Genomic DNA, 24,348 nt, shown 5'->3' on the forward strand with positions numbered 1-24,348 from the left:
CGTTTAGCTATCTTTGGGTTTATTTGAAAACTACTCCATTGTGGTTACAAGTGGAAAACAATTTAAAGGCTCTTCTTTGGCCTTGGTACTTTTACAGGGTTTCACATTTCTAATAGTAAATGCTTCAGAAAGTTTGAAGAAATATCCTATTCTCAGAGAGAGGGTAGGGGTAAGCTTAACTTTATTTTACTCTATCCCTCCCCTCCCAAAGTCCAGAAAACGGGCCCTAAATTCCCAGGACAGATTTGTTTCAACCTCAGGACAGTTGCTTAAGCAGTTAATGCTCAGCAGTATAGAACATGTTTCCTTTTGTTAACGCTGAGGTTGCTACGGTACTTGGCCAGCTGTGGAGGTTTGTGAGCTGGACCTCAAGCTATTAAGAATAGCTTTGGTTGGTTTTGCCTTAATCCAAATGAACAGTTACCAGAGGACATGATGTAGAAGAGGTTATTGGAGGTTAGTTCTTAAAGGTCTTTAAGATCAGCCTATTGTAATTCACATTTAGTAAAGCTATGGTTTATAACTGGTAAGCTGAGTAAATGGATTATCTCTAATCCTTACTATTTTTAACCTTACCCCCCAAATAAATGGTGAATTGTCACGTCACTTCCAAAAGGTTTTATTTCAGTGAGTGTTTAGAGACTAGACAGATTTCACTTTGTTCCTGGAGAAGTCATAGTTGTGGTGACTGAAGGCATTGTCTACTATTGTGGGAGAGGCACCAAGATGTTACACACCTGGTTGCTGATGGGCTTGGGTTCTAGGCCAGGTTTAGATGTTTAGTATCTGAGTCACCTAGAGCAAAGTTGTAAAGCTCTGCTCTTGATCTCTTTAGCTTTAAAATCAGCCAAAATACGATTTGGCCTATTAGCTTTCCAGGTGGTGATGAAAAGACACTATTGAGGTTGCAGGTGGTATTGTTAAGGAGGGAAGCAGGAAGACTGAGCATTAGATAGGTCTGTGAATTTGTTTCTCACTGCATCTCTCTTTGTATATAACGCTGTGGATCGCTTTTAAGGCTAAGGTATTTGGGTTTCTGGGTTAGCCACTTGTGCCAACAAAGTGACCTCTCTTTAACTGGAAAGCAGTTTGGTGTTCTCACCCATTTCTTCAGGACATATCATTACAGGTCTTTGAGTTGTAGTTAGGACTTTACACGTATGAATATGCTGCTAACACGCCTGGAGGACTTAACTGTTGACAACAGGGCTCCTTTTGCCTAGACTAGAGTTCTTTCATTAAACTCAGGAGATGTGCCTGTTGAATTTTTTTTTAACGTACACATACATGCACACATATGTACATTTTTGAAAAGAAAACAGTTGGGGGAAACCTGTCACCACTCCTCTTATGTGAGTTCCTTGCAGATTTGGCCATATATGCATGCATTGTTTGCTTAGCTGCAGTAGGAGATTTTTTTTGCACTTTGCTTTGTTTCCCCTTCCCCTCCCCATATACAGGCTTTACAATGGCTATTTAAAATCATTGCTTTAATAGGACAAGGGTTGAATGGATTTATAATTTATTTAATTATTTCCTCACTGGAGAGCCCTTGATTTTTTTCCTCTTTATTTTAATATTCTTCAATATTATAGGTATTGTTTTTGTAATTTTAAAATAAAAGGACTGAGTCTAAGAGTCCTGTAAATTGCTTAGATCTGTTAATAACTGGACTCCTTATCAGGAACTCAGAGTAAACTGGCCACAGGAAAATTTGCCTCACAAGAAACTCAATAGAATTAAAAGGAGAGGATTCAGTGTTCTTAAGTACAAGTGAAAGTCATGGGACTGGACCTCTTAGCTTCACGGGCTGAGCCTCTTCACCTTTGTGCTCTAAGAGGAAAAAACAGTGGAGCTTTCTGGGTTTTGTGTGTGCCTCTGTGTTTTGGTTTTTAAGAGAGAGAACGCATTCATACTCTGTTGTCTTTGCAAGTAGATAGAAGTGATAGGGCAGGGACTGGGTGAAGTCTGAGGCATTTAAATACAGTGTAAAACAATGCAGAGAGCAGCCCTCCCCATTTTCCTATCACCCACACCTTTTGTTCCTGTTCATCTTGTAACCCAGAAAGAATAAAAACTCTTTTCCTATAATCCTGCTGTTTTTGTGGCATTTGGATAATTTTACAGTGACATAAAATTGCCTCCCTGTTTTGAAACTCTGGTGATTTATTTTGAAAATTACCTGTGGAAAACAATCATAGTTATTAAGTTGTAATTTGAAAACACTGAAATTTACCAATTTAAGTATAAAATTAGAGTTTTAGTGAATGTGTACAGTTTTATAACACCACAATTATGATAAAACATTTCAAACATTTCATCACCACAAAAAAATTCCCTCATGGCTTATTTTCATCAGTCCGTCTCCCTCCCCCACCCACCCACAACTGCTGAGCTACTTTTTGCCTTTTCTAGAATTTCGTATAAATGTAGAGTCATACTGTATGTAGCCCTTTGTGTTAGCATCTTTCACTTAGTAGAGTGCATTTGAGATTCATCCATGCCTTTTGTCAGTGGCTCATTCTTTTAATTGCTGAGAAGTATGCCATTGTTGTATGGATATTCTGTTATAGAAATATACCAGAATATTTTATCCATTCACCAGGGGATAGACATTTGGGTTGTTTCCAGTTTTCTACAGTTATGAATAAAACTGCTATTAATATCTATGTTCAAGACTTTTGGGGGATATATTTATTCATGTATTTGTGATAAATGCCTAGAAGCAGGACTGCTGGGTGGTAAGTGCAGTGTATGTTTAACTTTATAAGAAACTGCCAAACTGTTTTCCAGAGTGGATGTACTGTTTTGCATTTCTGCCAGCAATGTATGAGAGTTCTAGTTGTTTCACATCCTCTCCAACACATGTAATTGCCAGTATTTTTACTTTTCTCCATTGTATAATGTAGTGGGCATGTAGTGGTAGATACCTCATTGTAATTTTAATTTGCATTTGCTTAATGATTAATAATGTTATGAATCTTTTCATGTGCTTATTTGTAAATTGTATATCTTCTTTGGTGACGTGTCTTGAAATCTTTTGCCTTTTTTTTTTTTTTTTTTTTAAAGGATTGTATTCACACCATTTAGTTAGGAATTCCTTATGTATTCTGAATACATGTCTTTTATCAGAAATAAGTATTGCCAGTATTTTTTCTTGTTTGTGGATTGCTTATTCATTTTGTTAACAGTGTCCTAACAACTAAAGAGCTAAGTTTTAGCTCTTAAATTTAAGACCTTGATCCATTTGGAGATAATTTTAATATTTTGTATAAGAGTCTAGATTCATTTATCCATTGAACTTCTTTGACACCTTTGTATATTTCTAGACCCTCTGTTCTATTGATTGCATGTCTTTTTTCTTATACTGATACCACATTGGTCTTTATTACTGTAGCTTTATTTTATCAGGTAGTATAACTCTTCCAATTTAGTTCTTTTTCAAAATCATTTGGACTGTTCTAGATCTAGTCATCTTTAATTTCTCTCAGCAGTGTTTATATGTTTTAAAATACAATTCTTACATACTGTTTGTGAAATTTATCCCCAAGAGCTTCATCTTTTGATACTATTGTAAATGATATTTTAAAAATTAGTTTCCATTTGTTTAGTATGTAGAAATATAATTCATTGGGTTTTGTGTATTGACCTTAATCTTGTAACTTTGCTAAACTCATGTATTAGTTGTAATACCCTTTTTGTAGATTTCTTAGGATTTTTTTACATTGATGATCATGTCTATAAATAGAGTTTTCTGGCCAGGTGCAGTGGCTCATGCCTGTAATCCCAGGACTTTGGGAGGCTGAGGTGGGCGGATCACCTGAGGTCAGGAGTTTGAGACCAGCCTGGCCAAGATGATGAAACCCCATCTCTACTAGAAATACAAAAATTAGCTGGGCGTGGTGGTGGGCGCCTGTAATCCCGGCTACTTGGGAGGCTGTGGCAGAAGAATTGCTTGAACCCGGGAGGCGGAGGTTGCAGTGAGCCGAGATTGCACCATTGCACTCCAGCCTGGGTGACAATAATGAAACTCTGTCTCAAAAAAAAAAAAAAAAAAAAAAATAGAGTTTCTTCCTTTCTAAAATATACTGTATACGCTTTATTTCTTTTTATTGCCTTATTTCACTGGCCAGGACCTCCAATACATTGTTGAATGGCAGTGGTGAAAGCAGAGATCCTTACCATTTTTCTCATCTTAAGGGGAAAGCATTCAATCTTTCACTGTTAAGTATCATGTTAGGTGTAAGTTTGTCACATATTTCCTTTATCAGGCTGAGGTAGTTTTCTCTATTCCTATGTGTTGAGTAGTTTTTGTTTTTTAAATTATGAGTGGGTATTGGATTTTGTCAGATGCTTTTTCCTCACCTGTTGAGAAGGTCAGATGGTTTTTCTTTTTCAGTCTTTTAATATGATGAAATACATTGACTGATTTGCAATGTTAAACCAACCTTACATTCCTGGGATAAATCCCACCTGGTCTTGATATGTTACCATGAGATTCAAGTAGCTAAAATTTTGTTAAGGATTTTTGTGTCTGTCTTCATGAGGAATATTGATCTATACATTTCTTATAATATCTTTGCCTGTTTTTGGTACCAGGATAATGGTGGTCTCATTACATGAGTTGGTAAGTGTTCCCTGTTCTGCTCTTTGGTAGCACTGTAGTATCTCTTCCTTAAATGTTTGGTAGAATTCAACAGCAGTTAAGCCATCAGAGCCTGGAGTTTTTTTGTGTGTGAGAAAATGTTTAACCGCGAATTCAATTTATTTCATAGATACAATGCTGTTGGCTTGTCTGTTTCTTCTTGAATGAGTTTTGGTAGTCTGTGTCTTTTAAGGAATTTGCCCATTTTATTTAAGTTGTCTACTTTATGGGCATAAAGTCATTTATAATGTTCTCTTATTATCCTTTTAATAGATATGTCATCTGTAGTGATTTCATTTTCATTCCTGATGTTGATAATTTGTGTTAACTCCCTTTCCCCCTCATTCCTTATCTGTTTAGTGCCTTGCAATTTCATTGATCTTTTAAAAGAATTAACATTTGGTTCCACTGATTTTTCCCCCGTTACTTTTATGTTTTTACTTCCATTGATTTTTTTTTCTCTTTTAATCTTTTATTTCTTTCCTTCTGCATGTTGTGGGTTTAATTTGCTCTTTTTCTGGCATCTTAAGGTGAAACCTTATTTCATTTACTTGAGACCTTCCTTCCTAATATAAATATTGAAAGCTATACAGTCCTTGCTACAACTGCTATAGCTGCATCCAATGAAGTTTGTTTTTGCATTCAGTTCAAAATTGTTTCTATTTTACCTGTAATTACTTTGGTCTGCGGTTTGTTTAGAAGTGAATTTTTAAATTTCCAAGTATTTGGAGGATTTTCTGGATATTTTTCTATTACTGTTTTCTAACTAAATTCTTTTGTGGTTGGAGAATCTGTTTTGTGTTGTTTTAAATTTATTGAGACTTGTTTTATGAGCCAAGAATATTGTCTATCTTATTGAATGTTTTCCGTGTACTTAAAAAGAATGTGTTTTCTGCTGTTTTGGGTGATTTGTTCTATAAATGTGAATTAGGTCAAGTTAGTCAAGTTCTTTTTCTCACTACATGTTCTATCAATTATTGTGAAAGGAATGTTGAAATATCCAGCTGTAATTGTGGATTTGTCTACTTCAATTCTATTAGATTTTGCTTCATGTTTTTAACAAACTTTAATTGAAAAATAATATTGTATACTGCTTTGTGTATTTTGAAAATCTGTTATTAGGCAGATTAACATTTAAGGTTGTTATATCCTCCTGATACATTGACTCTTCTATTATGAATTGTCTCTCTTCATCCTTGGCAGTATTTGTTGTTGAAATCTGTTCATTAATAGCTGTTAATAATATAGTTACTCCAGCTTTCTTTTGACTACTGTTTGTATGACAGATCTTTTTTCCTTGTACTTCTAATCTATCTGTGTCTTTATATTTAAAGTGGGTTCCATGCAGATAGCAAATTGTTGGGTGTTTTTTAATCCAATCTGACAATCTCTGGCTTTTATTTGGAGGGTTTTTTGTTGATGTTTTGGGGTTTTTTTGTTTGTTTTTTGTTTTTTGCATTTTTTCAAAGACCATTTTGTTTAACATAATTATATTTGGGTTTAAATCTGTTATCTTGCTATGAGTTTTCTATTTGTCCCATTTGCTCTTTGTGTCCTATTCCCCCTTTTCTTGCCTTCTCTTGAGTTAGGTGGTTTTGTTTGGTTTTAACGAACCCATGTTATCTCCGCTCTTGGCTTATTAGGTACATCTCTTTGTTATTTTTTAATGGTTGCTCTAGGATTTACACATCTTTAACTGATGATAGTCAGTCTTCTGCCGCTTTACATGGAGTGTAAAATCCTTGAAACAATATACAGCCACTTCTCCCTTACTATTGTTAGTGCTATTTTCTTCTACGTGTATGTTATAAGCCCCAGAATGTATTGTTATTTTTACCTTAGATAGTCATTATCTTTTAAAGAAATTGAAAATAAGAAAATATTGTTTATATTTACTCATATATTGATCATTCCCCGCTCTTCATTCCTTTAAGTTCAGATGCCCATCTGGTATCATTTTCTCTCTTCTTGATGAAACTACTTTTTAAAATATCTCTTTGAATGTACCACTGCTGGCATTGATTCTCATTTTTGTTTGCCTGAAATAGTCTTTATTTTATCTTCATTTTTGAAAGACATTTTTAATAGGTATAAATTTCTAGATTGGTAGCTTTTTCCCTCTCTTAGTAAGGATGTTCCTCCATTGTCTCACATAGTCTCTGAAAAGTGATTTGCTCATTCTATCTTCATTTCTCTTGATGTCTTTTTTCTTCTGCCGCTTTTAAGTATTTTTTTTTAATCACTGGTTTTTATTATTATGATGTGCTCTATTTAATTACATCTGTTCTTTTTGGAGTTTGTTGAGTTTTTCTTGGATCTGAGTGTTTATAGTTTTTTATAAAAAAATTTAAAATCCAGCCATTATTTCTTCAGATTTTTTTTCCATCCTCTCCCTCTTTCCTCTTCTTTTATGATCTCAATTACACATAAGTTAGACAATTTAATATTGTCCCCATAGATCACTGGATACTCTCAGTTTCATTTTCAGTCTTTCCCTGTGCTTCATTTGGGTTAGTTGGTTAGTTGCTGTTGTTGTGTCTTATAATTTACTGATCTTTCTGCAATGTTTAATTTGCTGTTAATCCCATCCAGTGTATTTTTAAATTTATTTTTCTTTACTAGAAGTACCACTGGGTTTATTTCTTTTGTATCTTCCATTTTCCTGCCTTTTTCCCTCTACCTTCTTACTACATAGAGTATATTTATAATTTTTTTTTCCTTTGAGAATGAGTCTCACTGTGACACCCAGGCTGGAGTGCAATGGCGCAATCTTGGCTCACTGCAACCTCTGTCTCCCCAGTTCAAGCAATTCTCCCACCTCAGCCTCTTGAGTAGCTGGGACTACAGGTATGTGCCATCACGCCCAACTAAGGTTTTTTTTTTGAGATGGAGTCTCACTCTGTCGCCGAGGCTTGAGTGCAGTGGCGCAGTCTCTGCTCGCTGCAAGCTCCGTCTCCCGGGTTCACACCATTCTCCTGCCTCAGCCTCCTGAGTAGCTGGGACTACAAGGCACCCACCACCACACCCGGCTAATTTTTTGTATTTTTAGTAGAGACGGGGTTTCACCATGTTAGCCAGGATGGTCTCGATCTCCTGACCTTGTGATCCACCCGCCTCTGCCTCCCAAAAGTGCTGGGATTACAGGTGTGAGCCACCACACCCGGCCAATGTTTGTGTTTTTTAGTAGAAATGGGGTTTTGCCATGTTGGCCAGGCTGGTCTCAACTCCTGGCCTCAAGCGATCCTCCCGACTCTGCTTCTCAAAGTGCTAGGATTACAGGTGTGAGCCACTGTGCCCAGCCATATTTATAACTTTTTAACAGCTTTGTTGAGACCTAATTCACATTGCCATATAATTTACCAATTTAAAGTGTGCAAATTAATGGTTTTTAGTATATTCACAGAGTTGTGCAACTATCTGTTGTGCAACCACAATCTAATTTTAGAATACTTTCGTCACCCCACAAAGAAACCTTGTATCCATTAGCAGTCATTTCCCATGTACCCCACTCCTTTTCAGCCTATATTGATATGAAATGTCAGTCTATAGGGACTCTTCTGGACATTTCATATCAATGGAATCATGTAATAGGTAGTACTTTGTGAGTGCCTTCTTTCACTTAGTATGATGTTTTCCAGGTTCATCCATGTTGGTAGCATTTATCAGTACTTAATTTCTTTTTATTGCTAAATAATCCATTATATGGATATACTACATTTTATTTATTCATCAGTTGCTGGGCATTTGAATTGTTTCCAGTTTTAGCTATCATGAATAATGCTGCTGTGAACATTTGTTACCAGTTTTTATGTGGACATATTATTTTAAAGTCTTTGGGTGTATGCCTAGGAGGGAATTGCTGGGTCATGTGGTAACTCTCTCTAACCTTTTGAGGAACTGCCAAGTTGTTTTTTAAAGAAGCAGCACTGTTATAATAGCTAGTTCAGTGCCCTTCTCTGCTAGTCCCATCATCTTGTCTCATTTCTGCGTCTGTTAATTGATTATTTTCATTTTTATGGGTCATATTTTCCTCTTCCTTTGCTATGCCTGGTAATTTTTACTTGGATACCAGGCATTGTGAATTTTACATAGTTTTTTTTTTTTTTTCATTTTAAACAAGAAGTTTATTTAAACACCAAGATGCTTGACTTAAAGGGAAAACTATATAGGATTCTTTTTTTTTTTTTTTAAGAGTAGTTTATCCCTAGTTAAAGACAGACTGCCCTACATGTAACAGCTACATACAAAAAAGTTATAAAATTGTCCTTGGTTTTACAGTGATCAATGAAAAACATGAAAATTCTCCAGTTGAACAAGGTATGCAAGGATTTTTATGGGTTTTTTTGTTTGTTGGTTGTTGTTGTTGTTGTTGTTAAAACAGAGCAAAATAACCTACTGGAATATGAAGATAAGAGCAGAATGAGCATGCCACTAATGGAGAGTGGGGGTATTTTCACAGAATCAGTATTTTTCCCCATCCTGTCTTCACTTGATGTCAATCAAAACATACCGTTGGCTGTTAAAAAAAAAAAATGCAGTGTGCTTGTGCACATATGCCAGTTACTTTTATGTACAGTAAAAGAATGGAGAAGGAGGAAATGAACAAACAGAGAAAACTGTGCTGTAGTAGTCAGGGATGTATTGGAACCAAATTGCAGTTTTCTACTTGAGAATGTAATCGTGGTCTGCAAGAACAGAGTTCTGGAATGAAGAAGCAGGTTCCCTTCTGAGTAGACACCTCCCATCTGCTGTTGGAACACATCAATTGTATCTTCATTCTCCATTTCCAACTGTACAGGTGTGTCTTTTTCATTGATTTGGTTGCCCGTCAAATCGGAGTCTGATCTGCCTCATTGATAATCCCTGTCATTCACAATAGGCTTTCATTAGTTTACTAAGTAGTGTATGCCTCTTAATCTTAAACTGCACCACAGAACCACCCTGCCCCACCACCTTCAAATTAAGATGATTGTTGTTCTCAGTCTTGACTCTTTCCTGGGGCTTTTTGTCAGCCATGACGAGCACCGGGTTCTCCTCAGCTGCCACTTCACAAAAGAGGTATCAGGTCCACACTGAACGAGCACATGAGCAGCACCAGGAGCCACAGAAGAAGGAGGCAGCAGTGGCAGACGAGGGAGAGGGAATTTTACTTCATTGACTGCTAGATTGTGTTGTATTCTTTTCAAAAGCGCTAGACTTTGTTTTGGCACGCAGTTAAGTTACTTGGAATCAGTGGTATCGTTTTGAAGCTAGCATGTAAACTTTGTTAGGGTGGCTCCAGAGCACCGATTAGGAATGATGTAGCCTGAGTACTTATCCGCCGTAAGGCAGTATTCTTCTGAGGACTTTACCTGATGTTGTGTGTCTTGTGAATTATTTTTGTTTTTGTTGCTGGTGGAAACATGAACTATTGCTAGCTTTGTGTGAACTGCAGGACATCTTAGGCCAACTGTTTTCTGGTGCTCGTATCCCTAACTTTAAGTAGTTTCCTTTGAGAGGTGTGCAAATCAGTCTAAGACTCTAGGAACCGACCCTTTTGTGCTGCTCTCTTCTCCTGGGTGTTCTGCCCTTCCAATTCTAGCCGTTTTGGCCTCCTTGAATGTGGCTTCTCTGATTACTAATCTGTGTTACCTCTACTCAGTGAGACTGACATGCTCTGTGTTCCCCCTTCTCTTTGCTGTGGCTTGGACACTACCTCCTGGCAGTAAGTTCAGGCAAATAAGTTCAAGGCTTGTCTCATATGTTTCACTATTCTCAGAAATTAAGTCCTATACTGCCTGTTGTCCAATGTCTGAAAACAGTTGTCTCGTGTTTTGTCTGGTTTTCTAGTTGTTCCTCTATCATAGATGGAATCCATAATAAATATGATGCCAATGCCAAAATCTGCTACTATATTATTACTCTTTAAAGCAGAGCCTGTATAGGAAGAGGAAAAAAGAAGTCAGTGTAACCATGGGGGCAAGGCAGGAAGCATTCTGTTTATGTAACACAGACGTGGCATTCTTTACTTTCTAACTTAGGACATTTGTGATTTGAAGAAGAGACACCTGAATTTTCAATATGTTAGTCTTTGTTGGAATAATTGGCTCTTCTCATTCTTTAGTCATCAAATAATACTTATTAAATACCAACTAAGTGCTTTGTGCCCTGCTAGGCATTACTTCTCTTTATTCTACTTTTTAACAGTTGGAATATGCCAAACAAATGAAATAAAAATAGTTTTCCTATTCTAGTTACAGGTTGGATTCTTGGATTTATCTCCCAAGCTTTGACATTCAGAAACTGAAAGTGGAATATAGTGTATTCTCAGATGTAAAGTTGATCTCATTTCCTCACTGGCCATCTGTTTATTTGCGTCTAAGAATAACAAAACTTTCATAGTCATATCTGTATTTTTTAATTACTAAAAATAATGAATGGGTTGAACCACGCTTGCCCCACTTTTGAAACAATTCCTTCTATAGACTGTTGTAGTAGGAAGCTAATACCCCTGATTAAGAATAAAGACCAGACCTACATAAGCATATGTTGTATTGGTGTATCTGAAGTCATGAGGATGTGATTAATGGTCCTTAAGAGTTTTAATTTGGCGTGTCTTACTCCTAAATCTCACTTAAGCTTGGTTGCAAAGCCTGGCAAATCAGTCTTCTGTACATGGCAAGCTAAGACGTGGCACCATCTTCTTGAGGTTTCATATCCTAAACCTGTCTGTCCTTACAGGTTAAATTCAAAGGATAGGGCCAAGCTTGATTTGCTGTAGTCATAGTGAATCATCACAGATCCATTCTTAGTGCAGAAGAGTTAAATAACTCCTTGGCCGAGAGCATGGTGCCTTCCCCAGACCAATTTCTAACAGTGTCCTCTGTTAGATCTTTAAGTTAATAAATTCTTTTATTAGATTTTTGGGTCAGAAAAACAGACTATGCTTGTACTCAGGAGCCCAGAAATACACAGTATAATTGACTAATTCCTGTCTTTGAGGTCTTAACGTGGTTTCGTGTGCCGTTTGATTTGTTTTTACATGTGGAACATTTTCCCTTAACACTTTAATATGATACAGTTTTTGTCTATCCTTCTCCTTAAATAGGAGGGAGAAAATTTTTTTAGTAGGAAAATATCTGGTGGTAAGTGGCATCTTTTTATTCCATGTGGGATGCAGAAGTTTCTCCCAAAAACTGAAGTGACCTACTTGTTGCAGATAGGACCCCTGTATTTCTCCCATATTACTTTATAGATGGTAGATGGTAGGGCTGTACACAGCAAATGGGTTTGAATGCATGATGGTTTTCTGGTGGAGCTGAGATAATTAGTATTATGAAGCAACGCTTCTGATTGTGAGAATGAGAACATCAAGTCATTATTTATCTTGGAAAGAACGAATAATTTGTTTATAGTAATAACAATTTTCTTTTATTTTTCTTTCTCTTAGTCAATAGCAGCTGCTGTTGGCAGCTTATTGTGAAAAGATTTCAAGTTGTAGTTTTTAACCTGGGGTGGGAGTAGGGGAGAACAAAATTAATATTGTAAATGTTTTCACTTGATAAAAGTTTTATTTGATACAGAGCCTATACTGGTGTTTTTATTGAGTAGTGTTTTATTACTGACATTCAATACTCTCTTTGCCTGTAGCCTCCCACGTTATCCAAAATGAAGGCACTTCTTAGATGTTTCAATGAATGATACAACCAAAAATATTAAAATGCCTATTTAAGTCATATCTTATTTAAAGCCCCATTGCAAAGGAGGATTTTGAGGATAATTAGTATTTTAATTGTTAAAGTTAGATAATTTTGTTTGGATGGAAAATCTATTTTCCTGTGAAATTGGGGTTTATGAAATAAGATTGGAAAAAAATAGAGTGTATAATTGGGCACATTCTGTACTGCTTAGTGAATCACCAAACCAGTGTAATCACCATTAAGCACTTTAAAAGCTATGCTTAGAGGAGTGCCCACGAGGAGCAGCAGTTCATTCAGGCTGTAGTCATTGGGGTGACTCGTGGAACCCCTGCCTGTGTGAGTAAGCCCGCTGCCTTGCCAACTGCCTGCTGTGTGAGTCTCAAAGACATCAAATGTCATTAAGCCACAGGGACTTCTTGGTCATTCTTAAGGCCATGGCAGGAGCACAGTTCAAAATCCAATTCACAAAGCAATGTCTGGAAGAAAGAATCAAGTATGTGTATAGTGTATGATGTACCTCAGCTACTGTAGTGAAAAATTATTGGGATGAATCTTTCACCATGTTAGTTTTTTTTTGTTTGTTTTTTTGAGACAGAGTCTTGCTCTGTCACCCAGGCTATAGTGCAGTGCTAAATATCCTGCAGTGCACAGGAGAGGCCCACAGCAGATGTGTCCAGCTCAAAATGCCAGTAGTGCCAGGGCTGAGAAACCTACCTGAAGCCTCACAGGGGCATGATCCATTTCAGAAGTATGTGGGAGAGAAAATTGAAGGTGAGAGGTCTGTAGCTCTCCTGAAGTCAGGCCACATAAGTACTTTGCCAGGTAGGTAGTGCCTAGTGACAGGGATGTACTAGAAAGAATTCCTCTTGAGCTTGGCCTTGGGTCTCGTGCAGACATGTTCATGTGACATTAGGGGAGGCTGTGGGCCTGAGGCAGCTAAGGAGTAACTGGCAAGTTTTGTATGGAGAGTCACGAAGACAAAAGCAGGGGCAGCCGGGCGTGGTGGCTTACCTAGTAGTCCCAGTACTTTGAGGCCAAGGCGGGTGGATCACTTGAGATCAGGCGTTTGAGACCATCCTAGCCTGGCCAATATGATGAAAGCCCATCTCTACTAACAATACAAAAAAATTAGCTGGGTGTGGTGACGCATGCCTGTCATCCCAGCCACTTGCGAAGCTGAGGCAGGAGAGTCGCTTGAACCCAGGAAGTGGAGGTTGCAGTGAGCCCACATCATGCCACTGCACTCCAGCCTGGGCGACAGAGCAAGACTGTCTCAAAAAAAAAAAAAAAAAAAAAAAGGCAGGAATATCTGAGACTTAATTTCCTCTTGGAGAGCTGGAGGGTCAGGAGAGCGAAGCTTTCTGTCTTGCTTTGTACCTGAGATCTACTCGAATCAGGGTGGGCAGGGAGAGAGAGGGGATCTGTTCAGACATTTCCTTTTGGGGTCAAATGAGAGGAAGGAGTCCTTGCCCCTTGGAGAATTACTGCAAGGATCTGGTTGAGTTGAGAATTTGTTTCCCCCACCAATATTGTTTTTGGTGTGTTTTTGTTTTGTTTTGTTTTGTTTTAACATCTCTGTTTCCTTCCCCTTTCTGTTGTTGCTCCTGTCCTCCTCCCGTTCCCAACTACCACACAAATCCTGACAGGAGCCTTTCTGCCCCTCTAGGGAAGGGGCCCATGTGAGGAACTCTTACTGGATGCCCCCTTCCCTGTTGCTGTGCTGATCTTACACATCAGTTTCCACGGATCCCATGTGAATCAGTTGTCTTCCTCATTTACTCTGAGCAAGGGTGGCAGCAGCAATAGCAGAAGACGTAGATGCAGTGACTCATTTTGCATGATGTCTGCGAGAGAGCCGGGCGTCCCATGTGCTGTGGCTCTCGTTCAGGCATTGCTTCAGAAACTTGATTCTTCTGGAATTGTGCATAAGAGGGCCTTTTAGGAAAAAAAAAAAAAAAAGTTGGAAGAGTTTCCCTTCCTGAGCTTCAGTGGAAGCAGCAGGAGGATAGGCCACGTCCAGGACAGTGGGAGAGCAAGGATGGACCCTCTGTGTCCACCTCCAGTGTGTGGCACCGTTTTCCATCTCATCTTGGACATATCATGGGGCTACAGCATGCCTCAGAAGCCTGCCAGAACCTGGTGATGGTTTCCAGCATCTGGGTTTGGGGAGGACTGTGGTGATGCGCTAGGGATAGCCATTGGGAAGGGGTGGGGCAGATACAGCAGGAGCCGTAGTCGTCTCAGGAGCCTACTCTGATTAGCTTATAAGTTGGCCTCTTTTCATGATTTCTGGGTCCTTGGTGAGTGGATAGGAGTTATAGGATCCTTTGTGGGTGAGTAGAAGATACTGTGGCAGATAGGTTTTACTGAACCCACCTGCACATGTAAATCTTTCCTTTTTAATGTGTCACCTCCTCAGTTTGGGTGGAGAAGCTTGCCACCCCCAGGTTCATCCCTAAGCATTGTGGTAGACTCAGGACTAACAGACACTAGCTCAGCCCCACTGAGGGCCCCCAGGCCAGGCTTCAGCTTTGGGAAAGCTTGTTTTCTCCTTAGGCAGGCCTTGTCAGACGTTTTGCTCCTGGGCGTTTCATGTTTTTGCTCCTGGGCGTTTCATGTTTTGATGTCTGTACTATACAAAGCCACATGGGAAGGCAAAGGAATACACCCCTTTGTATAAATGACAGTCATAACAAATGAAGTCTATATCAGTTTGTGCTGTCTGTCAAGGAGTAATTCATCTCAGCTAGTAAAATAAAGGGGAAGGGAAGGAAATTCAGGTCTTTAGCTCTGGATTCATAAACCGGACTTAAGAAGAGCCTTCCTCCTCTTATAATGCTAACTGCTCTTAATATTTCCTTCTTAATGAACAGTTGATATAAGAGTTTTCTCCTTCCATCTAAGAAATAAAGAACAGTCTGCAAGTTTTCTTAGTTGTTTGTTAAATGGACTTCGAAATGATTGAGAAATTCGTATTCCTCAGTGAAAATAGGTATTAAGTTAATGGACAAGTAGCAGTCCTTGTTGCCACCAAGATTTTGGCATCTGAATTGTATATATAAACTGTGTCAGGAATATCATTAAAATCATGTTGAGGCTGCAGGGACAAGGAAATTTCATCTCATGAATCTGTTTGATGTTTTCGGGATGTCCTGAGAGAAAAATTATTTGACCTGCTTAGTGAGCAAGGTCTAAGTTTGTACACCCAGGTCACATTGTACCCTGGGCTTTCCAAAGATTTATCCTGCATCTGAGCCAAAGGCTTTTGAAGCCTGTGGTTGCTGGAATTTTAGGGTGTATCTCTGCTTCTTCAGATGAGACATTTCTTAAGGTAGAATAATGGTTAAAAAAAAACCTCTCGGTTTACTCTAGAAAGATACAGCATTTTTGGTACAAATCCAAGGAAGTCCAAATGAGGATCAGGTTTTATAATTATATTTTAATATGTGAAGGGAGAAACCCGTTTTATCAGGCCAGTAGGTTTTTTGCTTAATAAATAGTGGCAAGAAAAAGCTATGGGCCCAGCTGGAATGGGTGCAGTTTTTAGAAAAGATTATTTGTAGTTGTTGGGCACATCCTTGCATGTGGACTTTGAAATAAGAAATTAAATCGCCACCTCATTTTTGCAGGAAATAATCCAAATGTAAAAAGTTAAAGTTAGTATTGCACTTTGGTGAAGCTTTAGATATATTTTATATTTCTTAAAATAAACTTTTTTTCTGTGCATAAAAGTGGAGGTCAAATGAATTACAAGTACATTCTTAACTGAGTGGAAATGGGTGCTGGTGTTTCATATATACATATATACATATAATTTTTTTTGCAGTTGTTTAACTTTTTTTTTTTTTTTTTTAAAGAGTCTTGCTCTGTTGCCCAGGTTGGAGTGTAGTGGCACAAGCATAGCTTACTGCAACTGTTAACTTTACCTGAGCCTCTGGAGTAGCTGTAATTGGAGATACAAGCCACTACACTCAGTGGTTTTTTTTGTTTGTTTGTTTTGTTTTGTTTTGTTTTTTAAAGAGATGGGATATTGCTTTGTTGCCCAGGCTGGTCTCAAATTCATGGGCTCAAATGATCCTCTTGTCTCAGCCTCCCAAGCAGCTGGAATTATAGGTGCAAGCCACTGCACCTGGCTGCTTGACTTTTTTATAGACTCATAGTAAAAAGTTTATTCATTGAATGAGTACTGTGTACGTAGGGTTAAATTTATCTGATGTTTGTTATAATTTAAACAGAAGTGTTGATAAAACTGTGTAAAATGAATTATCATATACTTGCCATTATGTTTTTATCTTAATAATTGTTATGTAGTTTCTATGAAAAGTTCGGTTACTTAACATTTCCATGCTTTTTTGTGTTTGCTTTATTTAACCTTAAAAGAGTAATTGAAGTAATAGTTTTGTTAGGTCATTAGATTGGTGATCTCTCCTTTTGTATAGTCAAATTTAATTTCACTCTTTAAGATTGAAAACTAGTGCAAATTCTAGGTTGATCACAGGACCACAGTTAAAGGTGCATTCACATGTCTCATATAAGATACCTATTTTCACTGTATTAATCATTTGCATTAATCAATAAATTTTAACTTTTAAAAGATTTGATGGTTAAAAAGATGACAGAAGGAATTATTTCTCTAAAACTAAAGAAATCCTTGCTCTGGGAAGCTGTGTTGAGAAGAGTTCTAAGCTCTGCTGCCTGTGTCAGTGTTCTCTGGAAAGACCTCTCTTGGAAGGATGCTGTGATGTGGAGTCAGGAGGCCAGGACCCAGCCCTACCCTCCCTACCACCTGCCAGCTGTGTGGCCTTGAGTGAGCCAACAACTTTGCCAGGAGTCATTTGCCTTATCTTTAAAATAAAAGAGCACTACCATGTCCTGGGTTGTTTAAGTGAGATTATGTAGTGTTAGTAGGGTGCCCCCCACCACAGGTCCTCAGTATACTGAGGTTTCTTTCCCTGCCTCCTGCCTCCTTGCGAGGAAAGCCAGAGCACTTTGACTTAGAATTGTGTCTGAATTCAGCTGGTGTGTTGCATAAGCTTGGTTATCTGCTTTTCCTCTCAGTTCTTCCTAGGTAGAGGTGAGGGTGAGCGGGGGAGCTTCATGCAGAGGAAATAGTCTGAGGCTATTTAGTATAGAAGCACACTTCAGTGTGATCCTGGGACATCTAGAAAAGGCTAGATTATGTCCAGTATACACTTTTTAAACAGCTACCATTTTAATGTTTTGGTACTGAGAAATGTGTTAGTTGAAAATTTCATTTACGAGTAATCCTTTTATTTTTCTATGGTAACAAGGCAGGTAAGGCATATCAGTTGGCCCAGACTCATTGGTCCTCAATGACTGACTGCCGGACTCAGCGTTGAGGGTCTGATCTCAGAAGATGCAGGTTGTGTTGCCAGCCCAGATACCTGTGGTACCCTGTCCTAGCAAGTGGCACTGTTTTCTGGAATATCTGTCACTACCTTGAGGCAATCCTCATTATTTTAATCCTTATTCTTAGGCTAATGTCTTGAGCCATGTATCAGAGATAGGCAGGTTGTTGATTTTTGAGATGAAGAACAACTATCTGGCCAGGGAGAGAAAGAGAAAATCGGTTTATAAGTTAGAGTGCTACAGGGTGCTCTGCCTTCTGAGATTATTTTGTTTCCAAGAATCATTGATTATATAGCTTTTTTTTTAGTTTAAGCCCATACCCATTCTGCATATTTCAGAGTGAAATGTCCTTTCAGGACAATCTTATTAAATCACTAATCTGAAATTTTATGTTCCCTAGTTGGCCATGCCAGTATTTTGGTTAGGGTTTTAGGTGATTTTTATATCCATTGTAAACTTGGATATAACATACCATTAACCAGATACTTAAAACCAGGGTAATTTCCTAAGGTTTAACATTGGAAGTGGTATGTGAGCTGAGCCTTGAAGGGTGACACCAAGTTTTTTTAGACGAAAAGGATGGATGAGCTAGCTAAAGGGCTTTTTTTTTAATCCTGTAGGGCAGGAGTGGTTGTAGACGCCCTCTTGTGTGCTGACATACTGATTGATGGTGGTTTCTAAGGTCTCTCCTGAGTCTAGTAGGAGAGAGGCTTCCTAACTGTCATGGACACCAGGCAGGCAGGTAGGGGAATGGAGCAAGATTTGGCAGCGCAGCTGCTGTGAGTTTGCTCTCCAGTGGCTTGGAAATGGGAAGTAAAGGATTCTGATCTTATGTGAGACCATTTTCAGACTGTCCTAGTCTGCCCTCACATATCCCTGGAATAGACACATACAGGCTGGTCAGGGCTTTCTTGGGGCACTGAGGTGGGAGAGGCTGGAGGCCTGGGCAGGGTTGTGGAAGTGAGAGTGAGAAGCCCCCCACACTTGGATCTCTTGCGTATCACACGAGACTCAGTTATTTATTGATGACCGCCTAGCTGGCTCATAATACTGATGGCTGAATGGCGGTATGAAAACTGGTCCTCAAGAGCATCCAGTCTTATTGGAGAAATAATGCAAAAACAAACAAACAAAAAAGGGTAAAATGAAAGAAACAAAAGCCCAGGTCGTAAATTTTCCAGTCTCGTTGGAGAAGTAACACAGAAAAAAAGGTAATATAAAAGAAACAAAAGCCCAGATAGTCATTTTGCAGTAGAGCTCAGTGACTAAGGGCAGAGTACCTTGCAGAGGTGTTCAGTATTTTGGCTTCCCTGGGCCACACTGGAAGAATTGTTTTGGGGCACACATAAAATACACTAACACTAACAATAGCTGATGAGCTAAAAAGAAAGAAATCGTAAAAAAAACTCATAATGCTTTAAGAAACTTTACAAATTTGTCTTGGGCCACATTCAAAGCCATCGTAGGCTGCGGGTTGGACAAGCTTGGTTTAAATCCTCTGCTTAACAGCTGTGTGACCCTGGGCAGGTGACTTAGTGACTTCTTCCATTGGTTTGCTGGTCTGTTAAGAGTATCACGTACTTTATAGGGCTGTTGTGAGGATTAAATGAGTCAGTATATGCATATTTAAGGTACTTAGAGCAGAGTTTGGCATGTAGTAAGTGCCAAATAATTATATATAATTATTATTTTGGAGATAGAGTCCCTAACCCTGTTTTGTCTTTGAAATAAGAACTTCATAGCATTATGCAGGTTTAGTGAAGTAATGTTGGTAAAAGCATCTGGAAAAAAGCCTGGCAGAGACCAAGTGCTCAATAACCAGCAGTCGTTATCATTCTTATCATTCAATACTTACCCATTGATGTGAGTTTATTTGGTTCTCCCCCCACAGAGATAGGGGAAGAAATAATGTATTTTAGCCATCGATTTTTGCTTTTGGTTTCAGAATCCAGATTTCAAAACAAAATGTGTTTGTTAACAGGCTGCTCCTTTGCCAAGAGAAATGACAAAATTACCTCCATGTACTCTTCTTTCCTCCCCCAAAAGCCCTGTATGAGTGTGTCTCCGGCTGCACATATTTAAGTATTAACTGAGATAAAGCATGAGCTCAGCAGGGGCTTTCTAATGGCTAATCCACAGTCAGCCATTTAAAAAATCTTTTTCTCCCACACAAGAAAAAGAACTAGTAGGGAAAGGACATTTTGGTGGTTGTTTGAAAGAAGTGTCACTCGGGTATTTGGGGGAGGAAGAGTGGTGTCTCACCATTGAGTTTTTTGCTTGGTAGGTGCCTCTTTTCCAGGTCCAGTTGCTGAATCCAGGACATGGAGTGGAGACAGGGAGTGGGTAGGAGGTGCCATCAAAGTTCTAAGTAAGTTCAGCAGTGTTGAAAGAATTTAAACCGACTGCAGCCGGGCTATAGCTAGACAGTACTCTACCCTGGAATAGTGTGGAGAGGACATCCTTTCCCATTAGGCACTGACAGCCCAAGACAAAAAATGGGAAGAGGCTTGGGTGGGTGAAAACGCTTTATACAATAAGTTCTTGGTGGTCTCCTGACCTCTAGGGACCTCTGAACTTCTGGAGTTAAGATGAAGGCATGGACAGTCTTTTTTTGCGAAGCATCGTGTAGCAGCAGAGTTTGGGCTTTAGAATCTGACGGACCTGGGCTCTAGGGAAACCTCCTTAGGAGCTTACTGGCTGAAATCGAGCAAGTTCTGTAACCTCTCTCTGCCCCCATTTTTCACAGGTAAATCCTAGTCGAGGATTAAGTTGAAGCTATGTATATTAAATGCTTAGCATAGTTCCTAGCAAAAAGTAAATTTAAAATGATCTATTACTATTGGTGGTGGTGGTGGTGTGGTGATCACCAGCAGCAGTCAGAGGGTGGTGGACCAAGGAGGAAGCAGACAGCATTCTTAAGAGAGATGGAAATTGCCCTCTACATTATAGAGGACCCATCTGAGACCATCTCCCAGTTCAGTTCTGTAGGAAAGGCAGGTAAGATTGAGAATAAGGGTTGTGTAATTTTCGGGTGCCTTCTTCCTCTGGGGCTCTTAAGATCTGAGCACAATGGATTCAAGTAAGGTAAGGAAAGACTACCAGTAGGGAGAGGTCTGGTAGTTAGGGGTGTCAGTTTAGCGGGAGGTTTTTTGTTTGCTATTTTTTTTCTTTTTCTGTCTTAGACACTATGTTGAACTTTGTTGGAGTTGTGAAGTCAAAGGAAGATAATATTTTAAGCAAATATTCTCTTTTCAGAAAGGATTAGGAGCAGGTAAAAACTTTAGTTAGCTGATATTTTTGCTTTATAGTAAAACCTCTCCAGCAGAATTATTTTATAATCTTTTTTTTTAACACCTTTTTTTTCTGACAGGAGATATTAAGTAAGAAAGGTATCTACTTTTTATGTGTTGTTTTCTGGCTTTTTATGAATAGAGTATTACTTGTCTTTAAGCACCTCTGATAGGAATTTAGATAATAAGCCAGTGAAATATTTTTCCTCCATAAATTCCTGCGGCCTTGATGGCAAACCTGTGATCAAAATATTAGAAATACCGACTCTGAAATTGATTCAGATACATTTGCTTGGTTATATAAATTCTGTACTTTTGGCCCTGAAATAGAAAAAGCCCACTTGAAGCTTTGGGGACCTTCTTACTACTTCCAGGTCATCCTGGAAGGTCTTAAAATGTTTTTAAACATGACCAGTTCTTTTCTACTCTATTGGTCTAAACTCTGTGTTGCTCCTTCCTGAGAGAAGATAGTTTCCTCTGGTTTTGTCTAGACTACAAGTGGCTTCAGAGAAACAGGCTTCTAGGTATAGCATGGAAAGGGGAAGATCTGGTGGATAAGGAAGGTTTTAGAGGACACAAGTAATACTGGGGACAACTGTGGAACAAAGAGTGAGAAAGGTATGAAGAGGAGGGTACAAGGAAGGCAGAAACAGGGAAGAGCAGGCCGGAAGAGAAAGAGAAGGGAAGAAGGCAGAATGTTGAAAATGGGGAATAAGGAACAATCTTGAGAGGACGGAGAGGGTGTTAGGTAGGAGTAGAGGGGGATAAGTGGTACAGAGAGACTGCGTTAGACTGGTGAGTGAGGAGGCAGTGCCTGAGGTATGTCTTTGTGGCTGTGAGACTTTCAAGGGAATTTGAACATTTGAGGTGGCTAGGGTAGTATTGCGGACCTGGCTGCTCCAGGGAGCTGTTGGACATTTGTATGTAGTGAGATCACCTGAACTTTTGTGCTTTGGAGTGGGAGGAAGTAGTAGAAGGAAGCTTTGCCTATCCTTTTATGTTAATTTTCTTGTGATCTTGTGAGGAGGCCTGTCCTTGTTGGGTCGTTTAGTTCTACCAGTCTACCTCCTTTCTCTAAGTTGTCTCAACTCATGCATAAGTCTTACCGCTTCTCTCTATAACTAACTCTTTGCAACATGTTTTGCTTTAAGTATTAAAAGAAAAAAAGCTTTTTAAGGGAAGAAGGAAAAACTATATTAGACCTTCTCAAACTCTGCTGCCCTTTCTTCCTATTTTCTCTCTCTTTGCCACCAAGGGTCATTGTACTCCTTCTCAACCAGTCATTACCGAAAGGCTATTAATTAATTGATTAGAATGCAAAAAATAATCTTGGGCTTTGGGTTCCTTTATTGCCTTTCATTCCATAGGGAGTTTTTTCTTTTTGTTTAACATGTATAAATGTCTAAGCCTATTTATTTTAGACATTTTATAGTAGTTTTTCTAAAATGTATTAAATTATACTGCTTTCTTAAACTAAGTCTGGAACTTACTTTATCATCATGAACCATCAGTGTTTTCCAAATCAACTGGTTTTCAGAAGACTGAGGTAGTTAGGATTGTGAGTACATTTACTCATATTCGTTTGAGTGTGTTTTATGTAGATGGGCACCTGCGGAAATAGTGGCAAGCAAGACAGACACTGTCTCTGCATGTTGGAATTTAGTCTGTAAAGTCTGAATGGTGATGATCTGGACCAGCATAGTGTGGAAGGTGCCGGTCTGTGTTCTGGATGATTTAGGTTACCACGCCATCTCCAGATAAATGGAGTATTGCTGTTTAGGGCCATGACTTATACACTTGGTCATTTCCACCTCTGGTCTACAGTTGCCTACCCCGCAATCCATATGCAATTCTGCATATGGTTTTATTTTCTAGGAGGTGGAGGGAGGAAAAGAGGTGAGGATTTGCATGAAGACAAGCTAGTGTTGGTCCAGGTTTTTTCTGCTTTCTCAATTATCCTATAATCTTTGAAAACACATTGTTTTTTTTTTTTCTCTCTTGACATTTTTCCCCTCTTTCCTCTCTGAGGACTTTAAAGCAAATCCCAGGCTTCAGATATTTCACTTCTGTATACTTCAGTGTGCACAGAAGAACATGGGCATATGCTTACCTGACCAGGGTCATTATCACACCTAACTGTAGGTACTGTATTTTGTTGTATAACCTAATGCCCACTGTATAATTTTAAAAATTTCTGCCTTGTACAAAATAACTGTTCTTTATGGTTTTGTTAGAATCAGGATTCACATGTGGCATTTGGATATTATGTCTCTTAATCAAGGGCCATTCCCTGCTCTACCCCTCCCCCCTTTTTCCATGCCATTGACTTGTTGCAGAAACTGGGTCAGTTGTCCTGCAGAATGTCCCACATTCTGGATATATCTGTTTTCTTGTGGTGTCATTATCTGGTTCCTCTATCGCCTGAATTTCCTGAAACTGGAAATTAACTCTAGAGGCTTGATTAGACTCAGGTTCAGCCTTCTTAGTTGGGTAGTGCTGTGTGCTTCACATTGTATCACACCAGGGAAAGCCTCCTTAATTTAAGTAAAAATAAAAAATATTAGTGAGCACTGAGTTTGTTTTAGATATGGTGCTAGGCGCTATGGGGACTACAGAGATTAGCAAAGTGTAGTCCCAGCTGCCTTAAATTTGTTTTTGGAAGCTGACCATGACCAACAGCATGACAGAGGATAAGTAAGGGGTAGCTGGGGAACGGGAGAGGTCAACAGCCAGTTTCTCCGTATCTGAGAGACTGCCCACGAAGCCTGTGGCATTTTAGCAGTCTGAAAAAATTAATACAGAAATGTAATACTTTACCATATAATAGCAACTATGCTCTTTTCTAAAACTAGTTTTATCTCACATAATTCTTGAGTAATTTCTCTCTCTCCCCTAACCCACTGTGCATTGCATTATTTGAGGCACCATGATCTGGCTACAGATGCCTTTTCGTGCACCTGGGTCAGGATGGGACCTGCGGAAATCCCTCCTTCTTCCCATATTTAGACAGTGAGACATATCAAAGGCAAGTGAAGCACATGGTAATAGAGAAAGCTGGCACTACGTTTGAACTAGTGATCTGCTGGTGTCAACTGGCAGTGTTTTTTCAGGTCATCCTGCTTGACCCTTACAGATGTAGAGAAGCCAAGTACAGTGTAGAAAACGTCGACTTCCTGGTGGATACCTAAGTATTTTTTTCCCCTTCTTTTGGAGGGGTATATGGAGAGATTTCTACTTTACCAAGAATGAAGCTGGAACTTTAAATGGTTTATGTGTGTTTTATAAAACTTTTTAAAAACTTGCAAAATCGTATGTTAGTATATTACAGTTTTTACTTGTGTCTTGTCTACCCAGTTGCCACCAC

General features: G+C 38.9%; 1 protein-coding gene and 1 pseudogene across 3 annotated transcripts in view; one reads left to right on the forward strand and one right to left on the reverse strand.

Moving 5' to 3' along the window:
• The window catches only part of FOXO3 (forkhead box O3), a 124,963-nt gene that overhangs the window by 48,658 nt on the left and 51,957 nt on the right, over positions 1–24,348 (forward strand). The window lies entirely within an intron of this gene.
• On the reverse strand, positions 1,781–9,661 carry LOC129038232 (small ubiquitin-related modifier 2-like; annotated as a pseudogene).

Source organism: Pongo pygmaeus, chromosome 5 (assembly GCF_028885625.2).
Source record: "Pongo pygmaeus isolate AG05252 chromosome 5, NHGRI_mPonPyg2-v2.0_pri, whole genome shotgun sequence".
NCBI classification, from domain to species: Eukaryota; Metazoa; Chordata; class Mammalia; order Primates; family Hominidae; genus Pongo; species Pongo pygmaeus.